Source organism: Urocitellus parryii, chromosome 13 (genome assembly GCF_045843805.1).
Source record: "Urocitellus parryii isolate mUroPar1 chromosome 13, mUroPar1.hap1, whole genome shotgun sequence".
In the NCBI taxonomy this organism is placed as follows: Eukaryota; Metazoa; Chordata; class Mammalia; order Rodentia; family Sciuridae; genus Urocitellus; species Urocitellus parryii.
The window spans coordinates 57,574,556-57,586,145 of NC_135543.1; the positions used below are offsets into that span (position 1 = coordinate 57,574,556).

The 11,590-nt window shown below is 39.9% G+C and overlaps 1 protein-coding gene across 1 annotated transcript in view; it reads left to right on the forward strand.

The window, feature by feature from the left end:
• Nucleotides 1–11,590, forward strand: part of Mtcl1 (microtubule crosslinking factor 1) — a 127,149-nt gene that overhangs the window by 53,189 nt on the left and 62,370 nt on the right. The window lies entirely within an intron of this gene.

Here is an 11,590-nt window from a genome sequence, read left to right on the forward strand (position 1 = left end):
CCTAGGTGTACATAAATTTATGGGACACTTTCTTCTATATATTAGTGCTGTTCGTCACCTAGGGCTTCCTTTATCCATAGGATTTGGGGTAACTGAAGACAGCAGATACATTTTCCAGGTTGATTAATCTCATCTGGGATAAACATGATGCTTCTGTTTGAGGATTCCAGCTCTTAGGACTTGATACATCTATAAGAGCCTGGACTTGCATAAGTTAGTACTGTGGTGCTTTGAGCAGTTGAAGTTTTCCTGGAATTGTTCATGCTTATGACATATTTGTACACTCTTATCTCTTACGGGACAGGGGACCTAATTCAATTGGGAATTCTTGGCTACCAGGTATTTGTGCTTAGACATTAGTCAGACAATAACAGATAACACAAGGGAACAAAATTATTTTGTTGCACACCATGGTATACCTGGGAAAACGTTTTCAGAAACCAGATGAGGAGGACTGAATAAACCAATCTTGTGTATTTTTCTCAAAAATGCCTCCCGTTTTCCTACATTCATTGCAGTTAGTAAAATTCAGTTGAAGTACCTCCTCTAAGATTAGCCCATTCTGGTCTACAGTTAAGGAACAGAAAATAAAAGGATGACAAGGGGTAAGGAGTGGGTTGCAGGAATTATCATTGTTTTAAATTCATATTTGGGATTCTATTTGAGGAAAATTGCCTTTGAGTAGAAAAACTTAAGTAAAAGTAGGTCATACACACAGATGCTTCTGGATGCTTTTAAACTCACCGCTAATGTTCTGACAGGCCACCACACAAGCCCCTCTGCAAAGTACAGCTGGGTGGCTTCGTGTCCACAAGTAAATGCTTATTCTTCTCAAAGTAGAAAAAAATTGTGAAGTCATTTCAAGATCTTTCTTGGAGCTCAGCCTTGTATTTGTTTTTAAACCTTACCTGGTGTTGAGTCATATGGCCAAACCAAGTTTGGGAGGAATTCAGAAAGCTACTGATTTCAAAGATTGGGCTGAAACACTGGCTCTTTGAGGTTGAAGAGTTGCTTATTTCTTCCACACAGCTAGGAATATCACTTCCCCATAAGAGCACTCAAGGGGTTGTCAGTTGTCACAAACAACATGAAAATAATCTCGTGGGAAGAAAACACATTTAAAAAAGCAGAGTACCCCATAATGCGGCCCTTATTAAGAGGGAGTTGACCTCCCAAGCTCAGGATTTTGGAGAAGCATGTAATTGGCATAAGTTTCTTTTGAAAAGTGCAATGGCCCCTGAATGGCCAACTAGTGCTATAACAGGTTTTTCTGTTTCTACTTGTAACCAGAAAGCACTAGACGTGGATTTACAGGGCTCCCAGAGCTTGAAGAAAGTAGAGCACAAGACTGGTACATATGAGTGACTGAGGAAGGTCAATATAGTTTGGGATTCTGAATTGCTTCTGAATAGACCTTAGTGTCCTGGGCTATCCACCCCAGTACTGTAGGCCTGGGTTCCATACTTGAGGCATGGAATCCTTTCTTTTACTGTAAGAAACAGGTAAATGTGAAATGCCTCTGGTTGTATGAGAAGTATTTATAGTCCTATTTTTCTACTTTAGAGGCCCCCAAATACCAGTGCCATAGTATTCTTCCTTGTCACATACTTTTCTGGAATGTGTGCTGACCTCACACGTCATCTGACTCATGAGAGCCGTCAGCATGGAGGTGAATGGCCCTGTTGTGTCTCTGACCTGCTTTCCTCTCAGGCTCCCTCCTCTGAGAGGCAGCACCAAGCTGTGGAGAAACTGGAGCTGAAAGAGACCAGGTCCAGATTCCGGCTGTGGGATGGGAGAATTACTTTCTCAGAGGCTGTTTCCTGATATGTGAGGAGAAAGTAACAATTTCTACCTCCTGAGGTGCTGTTGGGAGGAGAGATCTTGAATACAAGTGTTTGGCTAGTTATTAGACACACAAGGAAAACAATATGTTTGTTAATGTACCGGAGATACAGAGGCTGTATCCAGGAATCAAATGTAATAAATGTAATATTTGAAGTTGGTCTTGTCTTCCTTCCCTTTTCACCTCCATTCTTTACAACTTCCTTTACTTCATTTTTTCTTTCTGTATTTCCATGAGAAACAGTAGTGTGTGTGTGTGCGTGCGCGTGCGCGCTTGCGGTGTACACATATAAAGTATTGTAGAAGGTATTCTTGCAAGTGCACAACTTGTACTTACAAGAAGTCTTAAGATTTTATAATTCTATCAACAATCAAAATTTCTCTCACTAGTATTTTCTGGTAAATTTTGGGAACATTTTTTATAGAAATAAATTAGGGGATGAGAAATTTAGTTTTTATGAAGAAACCATACATGGACTAGTTGACCAAAGTTTTATGGCCTTGAAATGTCAATGGAGGAGAAACTACCTTGAGAGAGGTGTAAGAAAGTAAATTTTTAAAATGTGTATTATCATTAAAAAAAAATAAAAGTAAGATTGAAAATAAAACTTGCTAAGTTTTGGTCTCTGTTTAAAAGTTGCCAGTTCAAAATATTTTATAAATAGTTATGAGTCCGTCTGAGTGTGTATTTTACAGATTAAAAACAGTACTAGCTAATCTTAGCTTCTATGGCCATAAAAGGAGGGAAAGAAGAACGTATAGTACTATATGCATGGAAAGTGCAGTAAATCATGGGATTGCCAGTGACACTTAAAATGTAAGCTGTAGCAATCCATATGTAGAGTTTTGTGGAAAGTGTTCTTTACAATTCTTAAAATAGACTATTATGGATGTAATTAGTGTTTTTTTTATTGTGCTAAGTATGCATAAAAGTTTTAACCCTTTTAAGCATTTAGTTGGGTGGCATTAAATATACTCAACAGTTTGGCAACCACCACTACCATTTCAAGGATATTTTCATCATCCCCCAAAGCCATTTGAAGCACCCAATAAACAATAACTATCCCCACTGCCCACTGCCAGCCCATTGTAACTTTGATTCTGTCTTCTGTTTTAATGAACTTGTTAAGGTATATCATATAAATATCTGTATGGGTGTAGTAATACAGCATTTGTCCTTGTTTTGTCTGTTTCTTTTTAACCTAACACAGTATTCTCAAAGTTCATCCACATTACAGAATTTTATTATTTTTTATGACTGAATATAATTCCATTTTGTTTATCCATTCATCTGGTGATAGACACTTGGATTGCTGTCATCTTTTGGCTATTGTAAATAATGCATTTGTGGATATTGCTGTACGAGTATCTATTTGAGTTTTTGATGGTTAGTGTTTTAAAGGGTTATCTTTCTGTGGGTTGAGATTTTTTTTAGAGGGCAGATGAATGGTATCCACATGTCACTGAAAATGAGTACCTTGCATTGCATTATGACCTCCATATGTAACACTGACCACGGACCTACAAATCCTGTACAACACAGAACATGTATGTCAGCCAGAGAAGCAGCCACATTGCAAGTACAGGGTGACATTTAAACTAGATGGAGTTGTCACTGTGGCTTCCTCCACTCTCACCAACATCATTAAATAGTTGAGGATTGATTGAGAAGAGTCACCCTCTGGTGGCACCGCCACTTTGGAGGTTCAATAGAATGATCAAGATGATAAGGTCTTCCTTTGACTGTGGGAGGAGAAGGAAGATCTAAAAGATGATGTTCAATGGTGGCAGGTTATGAATGTGGGGTGAGGAGAGGGGGGAGTTGATGATGACCATGTGGCTTTGTCCTTGAGAGCAGAGAGTGAGCTCCTGGGAACTCCCACAGGGATGGAACAATAGTGATAGTGGCCAAAGGAACAAGGAGGAACAAGGAGACATTGGCATGTGAAGTACAAGGTATGGCAGGAAGGATAGTCTGTGGGTGACAGAGAAAAAGCATGAGACTTGAGGTTCTACAGGAGACAGGTGAGAAGAAATTGGTTGAAAGAGTTGATTAGGAAGGATGGGGAAAGCGGCCCCTTCTCCCTTGGGCCCCTTTGCAGAGGATGAGAGATATATCTCTGTTCACTTGTCATCATAGTAGCTCCTTCTGTGCTGGTCCCATGATCAGCTCCCTCCCCTCACTCCATATTGTATTTCAGTTTTTGTATATTCTTTCTCTTCCTATCAATTTCTTTATTGATTCTTTTTTGGTACCTAGAAAGTCTTCTATACATCTGATAGAATAAAGTTACCTGCCAAGTGCGCAAAGAAAGTCTCCACCCTGGAATGCTAACTCACAGCCAAGTCCATTCAAAATGCCCTCTTTTAGAACAAAACGCCCAGTGTCTGTCCCCGGTGAAGGAGGCCTTGTGACAGTGTGTGCTGAGTTGTTCTGCCTGGTTTTCAGTTGTGTGGAAGAAAACAGAACTGAAACCCAGAAATGATGGGAGGATTAGAAATAGAGGAAGAGAAAAAATGCCTAAGAAAGGAGCAGGCTATTGAGGGGACATCTTGGGCCAGATGAGAGGCAGGTTGATCGGGGGCTCCTGCCATGGCACCAACCCAGAACATGAAGATTTAACTTGTCGTGAAGCCCCACAGGATGTTATCTAAGATTTTCCTCATTTTTCCGACTGGAAGTTGGTTCATATCAAGGGAAGTTTTTGTGTATTTGAATATCTGGCTGATGTCACAGACCATAAAGGAGACTGTCCAGCCCATTCCATGTCACACTGTGTGTCTCAATCTCCACCTAAAGCCAGAGGCAGGAAGAGGTTTCCTCATCTCTTTGTGTTTCCCTTTCTTCACCTTAGTGCTTTTATGTGTCCTGCAGTTCAACCAATCTCTCTCAGCCTTATTGTTCATTTTATTTTAATATGCTGAAGGAAAAAACCTAAACCTGTCAGTCACCAAGAAGAGACTCTCTTCTTTAAACAATTAGGACCTAATAGTGAGGGGAGAATGTACATCATCATTTTTCTCCTAGTGGTTTGACTCATCCCATAAATCGAGAGTGAAATCATTTCTGTGATTGACTTTTGATATACTTAATTGTATTGTGGAAAACATTTCTCAGAAATAATAACTGTTTACTGTGGGAGAGGGTTTTGTTGTTGTTAAGTTAAAATTTCTCCTATGAATTATTAACAGACAAGGGTAAGGCATTTTTTTAAAATTTATTTTTTAGTTGTAGTTGGACACAATACCTTTATTTTTATTTATTTATTTTTTTGTGGTGCTGAGGATTGAACTCAGGGCCTCATACATGTGAGGTGAGCAGCGCTCAACCGCTGAGCCATAACCCCAGCCCCAATGGTAAGGCATTTTTACAGTAGAAATTATATGACCTGTGATGTGAAGTTAGGGTTCTAGATTATATAAATTCTGTTCCAAATACAAAAAAAAAAAAAGAACATGCAGAAACCACACAGTTGAAAAAATTTATACTCCAAATACTCATTTTCCATGTAGACTAAAAAAAGCTTTCCTCCCAAACATTTAGAAAATGTTGGTTTTCTAAAGAGAAAAGAAAGCTAGAATGATTAATAATGGATTTTTTCCTATATTTTTCCAAAATAAAAAAGGATAGGATGATTAACATTAATTTGTTGGTTTTTCTTTTTTTTTTTTGGGCAGGGGATAGTGCCAGGGGTGCTTAACCACTGAGCCACATCTCCAGTGCTTTTTATTTTTTATCTTGAGAGAGGGCCTCACAAACTTGTTGATTCTCCTGCTTCAGTCTCCTGAGTCACTGGGATAATAGGTGTGCACCATAGTGCCCAGCTAAGTTGTTATTATTTTTAAGATGCAGGGTCTTGCTATGGTGCCCTATCCTGGTCCTGAACTCCTGGGCTCAAGTGACCTCTTGCTTCATCCTTCTGAGTAGCTAGGACTGTCACCCCTGTGTTCTTTTTTTTTTTTTAATTGCTTTTATTTTTTAAATATATGACAGCAGAATGCATCACAATTCTTATTACACATATAGAACACAATTTTTCGTGTTTTTGTTTGTATATAAAGTATGTTTATATCAATTCATGTCTTCATACATGTACTTTGGATACTGTACTCAGCTAGCACTTGAAAATATTAACCAAGAAAAGAATCATAATTGCTTGACAGGCTAATATTTGTTTTTTATGATTATGACTTATTGAGTGTCTTATTTCATTTAATCCTTATAAGAACACTTTATATTTGGCAGTTTGTACTATTATTTCCACTCATAAATAAGGACATTGAAACATCAGGAGCTCAGAAAGTAGCCCCAAGATACAGAAAGAGTGATCTGCCTAGATCTGGACAGAAGCCCCTGGATTGGTTTTTGTTTTTGAAGTGCTGAGGTTCGAACCTAGGATCCTGTGCTTGCCTACGCAGGCATTCTACCACTGAGCTGCACCCCCAGCCTAAATCCTGTGTTCTTGTGCACTTTTCCCTTTTACCCACATAGCTTATATGCTTTCACAGGATTGCTGGAAAAGTGAAAATTTCTTGAAGATATTGGGCCAATTTCAGAATGAAGTTGATCATCTAATACAAAACAAACTATAATTTCAATTTTCAAAGTTTTTCTGAATGCATACTGTGGAGGCTTCAGCAACCAGTTGAAATTACACTTTCAACTCATAAGAGATCAGAGGTACTATTATACTCTAGGTACTAAAAAGAGAACACATAAAATACCCAAGAGAATAGTTAAAAGTCAGATAATGGGATCCAGAGGTATGTGACCAAAAAATGCTGCTATATTGCTGACTCAAAACTTGAGCAGCATGGCTGGCCCAAGAGAAGTCAACTGATATCCAGTGGGATGTGTTAAAAAGAAAGCCTTTCTAACCTGGCATTTTCCTGTCTGCAGTCCATTTGTCACTTAAATCTCCAGAGCCCTCCCTCTGAACACCAGTTAGTGTTCTGAAGCATGTTTGCCTCCCTAACAAACACTGAAGTGGTTAAGCAGGTATGCTGAGGAAGGTTGCACAGAAATGGTAGGAGCTGGATCTGTGACTGGCATTGCTTCTGGCTGCCAATGAAAGGGGCAGAGGCATGAGAAAGATGGACACACAGTGTGACTGCACAAAGACATCATGCTGTGCTGTGCTTTCGGAAGGGGAGAAGGGTGACTGATTGAACAGATGATTGATTGGCAAAGCAGAGACATCTGAATGCCATGTCTCAGCACTGTTAGTGGGCATATGTGCTTAAGAAACATCTGTGACACTGTAGAGCGGAGTGCCCCAGAGAAAGGATCCACTCCTCCTCAACAGATCTTTGGGCAAAGCAGTTAACCTTTGTGAGCCTCAGTTTCCTCCTGGGTTACTGAGGGAGGGGGCCATGATTCACACTGTCCCTCCTCAGGAGAATGAGTGCCCTAAGCAGCACAAAGTGTGCGAAGACCAATGCTAAGGTGATGTGTGTGCATGGGACACAACCTTCTCCCACATCCTCCTCCCACCTCCTCCAGGGAAGCCTCACTCTCTGTTTTGGGCGGGAGTGATTTTATTGAAGAGCAAAATCAGAGGATGTAAGTGTAAGGAGGACCTAGAACATGTGCTGTAGTCCTTGGCTGGGTGATAGCTCAGAGGTAGGCATGCAGACTCAATCCTGTCTGTCCCAGCAGACAGCCACGTCAGCCACTTCCGAGAAGGAAGCCTGATGGGCTTTCAGTCAGACAGTACTTCCTGATGAGCCTCTTCCTCCTGTCAACTCAAAAACCTTTAGAATCCAGCTTGGTTGCACAAATGGACTCACATCTAGCCCCAGGAGGAGCCATCCTAAGAAATTGCTGCCTCAAGGCACAATAGTGCCTACTCTTGCTCTTCTATCCCTACACAAGACCCTCCAGGATTTTATAGATTGTAGATAAAGATCTGGTAATTCATGGACTTTCTGAGAACAGAATTTCATATGAGAATCCAGTTATAGATTTGGGATCAACTAGAAGACAAGAAATTAGATAAAAGCACAAAGCAGATTCCATATGTGAGCAAGGTACAGCTCTTGAGCACACCAACCCTGCATTTCCGCAGGAGCACACAGTATGATGTCTAATGAGGTCCCCTCCATCATTGTTTCTGTTCTGTGAGTCAGTCTACCATGTTCTGTCCTCAGTGGACATGAGTTATTGGAACCAGGCTGCTAGAAGGATTCTCTGTAGTTCTGTGTTGTTGTCACCATTCTGTATCAGAGGTACGGACTTGGGTCCTGAAGCAGGGACTGGAGTTGGTGGTGGCTGTCTGCTTTAGCTGTTGAAGGGCCGCAGTGGTAACACCTAGTCTGGCGCCTGAACATGCTTTTAAACTGTATGTGATGTTCTGTCTCATAAACATCATAATATGTTATTAGAAATATTTAGTTTGGGATATCAGCCTTCTTAGCCTGCATGTTCACTGAAAGAAGGCAGCCCTGCAGATAATAAAACTGCCTTGTTTGATTTTCATCGTGTGAAGCTAGGATTGTTTGTGTTCATCTGCAGAATGCCTGCTCCCAGCTGTATCCCCACCCCTGCAGGCTTTTTCCTTGGCATATCCGCAGCAGGACAGAGCTGAGAGTGAGCAGGTGCCAGCCAGGGCAGCCCCTCCCTCTGCTCAGTGCCCATCCTTAACCCCAGGGCAGGTATTGTTCTTGGATGATGTTCCTGTGCTCCAGGTTAACTTCTTTTGGAAGCATGTTTATTTCAAGCCCTCACCAACTGACCCAGCTTAAAAGGCCAGCATTGGCCAACCCCTTCTGCAGCCTCAGAACAGCACTTTGGCCTGGGTGGTGGGGTGGGGTGGGGTTCCTTATGCTCTGTGAGCAGGTAGCATCCTTCTCCTCCCCTGCAGCTCAGTTACAGCTCTTGCCTAATTGAATCATCAATTCCCAAGATATGTAGAGGCTAATGGAGAAGGGGGCGGGGGAACACTTTTACTCCATAAGAATCATGAAACTGGGGGGCAAAAATTTTGCTCCCAGCATAAAGAGTCACTTAAATAGTGTGTCCTGGTAGATGTTTAAAGGTAGGAATCAAAGGAGCCACTGCTTGAAGATGAGAATTTACCCAAGGGACAGGAGTGGCTTTTATGCAGGATGCCAGCCAGGGACATGTTTGATATTTCTGAACACTTTGGTACGTAGTTAATGGAACCTAGCAGTGGCTGCAGATAATAAGGATCTTAGGCGGATACGGGTCAGTAAGTCAGACAGGATATTATTAGGCCTCGCCTGGTAGGAGAGCTTCTCAGATGGGAAGACTTCAGCCTGGAAGGCAATTAGTGTTTCAGAGTTCCATTTGCTATCCCCAAACGTCCATTAGTCCCTACTTTGTCCTCTGTGCCAAGATGTACGTGATGATCCCCAGTAGCATGGACCTAATCCTGCCAGGGGGTTAATTCTCTGGTTTAATTTCCTGCTTATTTCTGTCTGGTACGAGTCCATCAGTCTTATGCATCCCTGCCAGGTGAGGCAGGGCAAAGGTTTAATGGAGGTGTTGGAGTGTTTGCTTTATAGATATGTTCCATTGTTTTTAAGAAATAACATTATTTCTGATTTGAAAGTGTAATATAGAGGGTCCCTGACTTACAATGGTTTGACTTAGGATCATTCGACTTAACAGAAGTGCAAAAGAAACCAAACACATTCAATAAAAACCAAACTTGGAATTTTGAGTTTGATCTTATCCCAGGCTGATGTGCAGTATGATCCTCTCTGGTGTTTCTGGGCAGTGGCAGTGCTGTGCCCAAACACCTATGCAATCATGAGGGGAGATGACTGTCCCTCTATAATGTCCTGTGTTACTCATCTATGATGCTCAGTAGGTTAGGTGTACTATGTGCATTTTCAATTTTTGATATTCTAAATCTATGAACAGGGCATAACCCTACCAAAATGTCAAGGAGCATCTAATAATTTTGACTGCTGGAGAATTATAAATAAATAAATAAAATCAGCCAGCCATAATTCTGTTACTTATTGATAACACCTACTAGTATTTTAACTGCCAGCTACCAAACATTTCCAAGAGAAAAATATTTAATCCTGTTGAGATTATATTAAGTATGCTTTTATCCATTTTATTTAAAATGCTGATGTTTCATAAAACATTTCCCAGGTCTTTAGTAAATTTTAGTAAAATTTTTTAGTAATTGTAATTTTTAATGGCTGCGCAATGTTAATGGTTTTCAGGAATTGAAAACATCTGCCTAATATTTTCTTTACAATATTTTATTAAATTTTCAAACATATAGCAAACTTTAATTTTATAGTGAAAACCCATGTACCTACCCTCTACATTCTATATTAACATTTACTGTGCTTGATTTATCACACATTTATTCATCTAGCTATCTATTTATATCTATTAACCCATCTTTTGGAGCATCTGAAAATAAGTTATAGATATTTATTCACTTTTTCCTCGTACACATTGTTAGAGCTCAATTTTTGCTTAAACTTTTTTGAGTTAATTCATTTATATTGAAGTGAACAGATATTAAATTTATATTTGTTGAGTTTTGACAAATGTGCACACGAAGTTTTACTAGTATAACAGCATCCTCTGTTATTTAGAAGGATGCCCAGAGTCAAATTAAACTGTACATAGGATGTGATGGTAGATTATTATAAAATAGTATCAGACTTAACAAAGGACTTTTTCATATGTAAATTTGTTTGAAAGTTAAAGAAAGGTACTTTTTTTTTTTTTACATCACACACTTCTGGAAAAAAATGAATGATGAGTTTTCCTTGAAAAGGGGACAACATTTTAATATTTGTTTGCATTATTTTTTGGCTTGGTTTTGTTTTCAAAGTGCTGCTCTTTTGTGGTGCTTCATTTGACTAGGAAAGAATTTGCCTCTCTTGATAGATTGGTGTATTTCCTTCCAGTAGACCAGAGGGAAGACAGATTATGTTTTTAAAATTACACAGCCTTATCATCAGTTCTGACAGGCAAATGGCATGCATCTCTGTAGATTCAATTTTCGTGACTGTGCAAGAGCCACTTATTGGTTCCCTCTTCAGGAAGTCAGTAGGGGCTTCTGAACTGCAGATTCTAAATGATGTCATGCTTGGTGGTACTGTTGAGTGCCCACGTGTGTGTGTGTGCATTCAGAGCTGGGGTTCTTCAAGTTTGGAGGATACCTTGGTATCCTTATGGTTTTATAATGGCCATGACTTTTGATTTTAATCTTTGTATATTATTTATAATTTACAGTTTTACTTTATCATCTTCACTTTATTTTATTTTTCGAAATATATGTCTCCAGGGTTTAAAATGAGTCAGTGGATCAGCCCACAGTGTGAGGCAAATGTGTGTTTTATTCCCCAAATTTTCACAATTGATCTGTCATTTTTATCATCTGTCATTTTTACCAAGAGAAAGTGACGTTCGATAGGTTGAGTGTGCTGGGGTCTCTGACCCTGTAGGCATCATGGTGTTGGACACTGTGGCTTGCTGGTCAAGCTGTTGCCTCTGTGACCTTGGCCACTGAATCCACAGCCACGTGCTTTTATTGCTGTACTTTCTTCAGCCAAAGTGTCTCAACATAATTTTCTTCACTGACTTTGTGGTATTTTGCCCACTGTTGATAGTTTTCTGTCTTACTTTTCCAAATAAGGACTTCTGTCTGCAGCCTCAGATCCTTTCAGAAGTAACCAGAGTGCCAGCAAATTCTATTTCATAGCCATGCCTGAGGTACCATATGAACATAACAATTTGCAATTCTTCCTA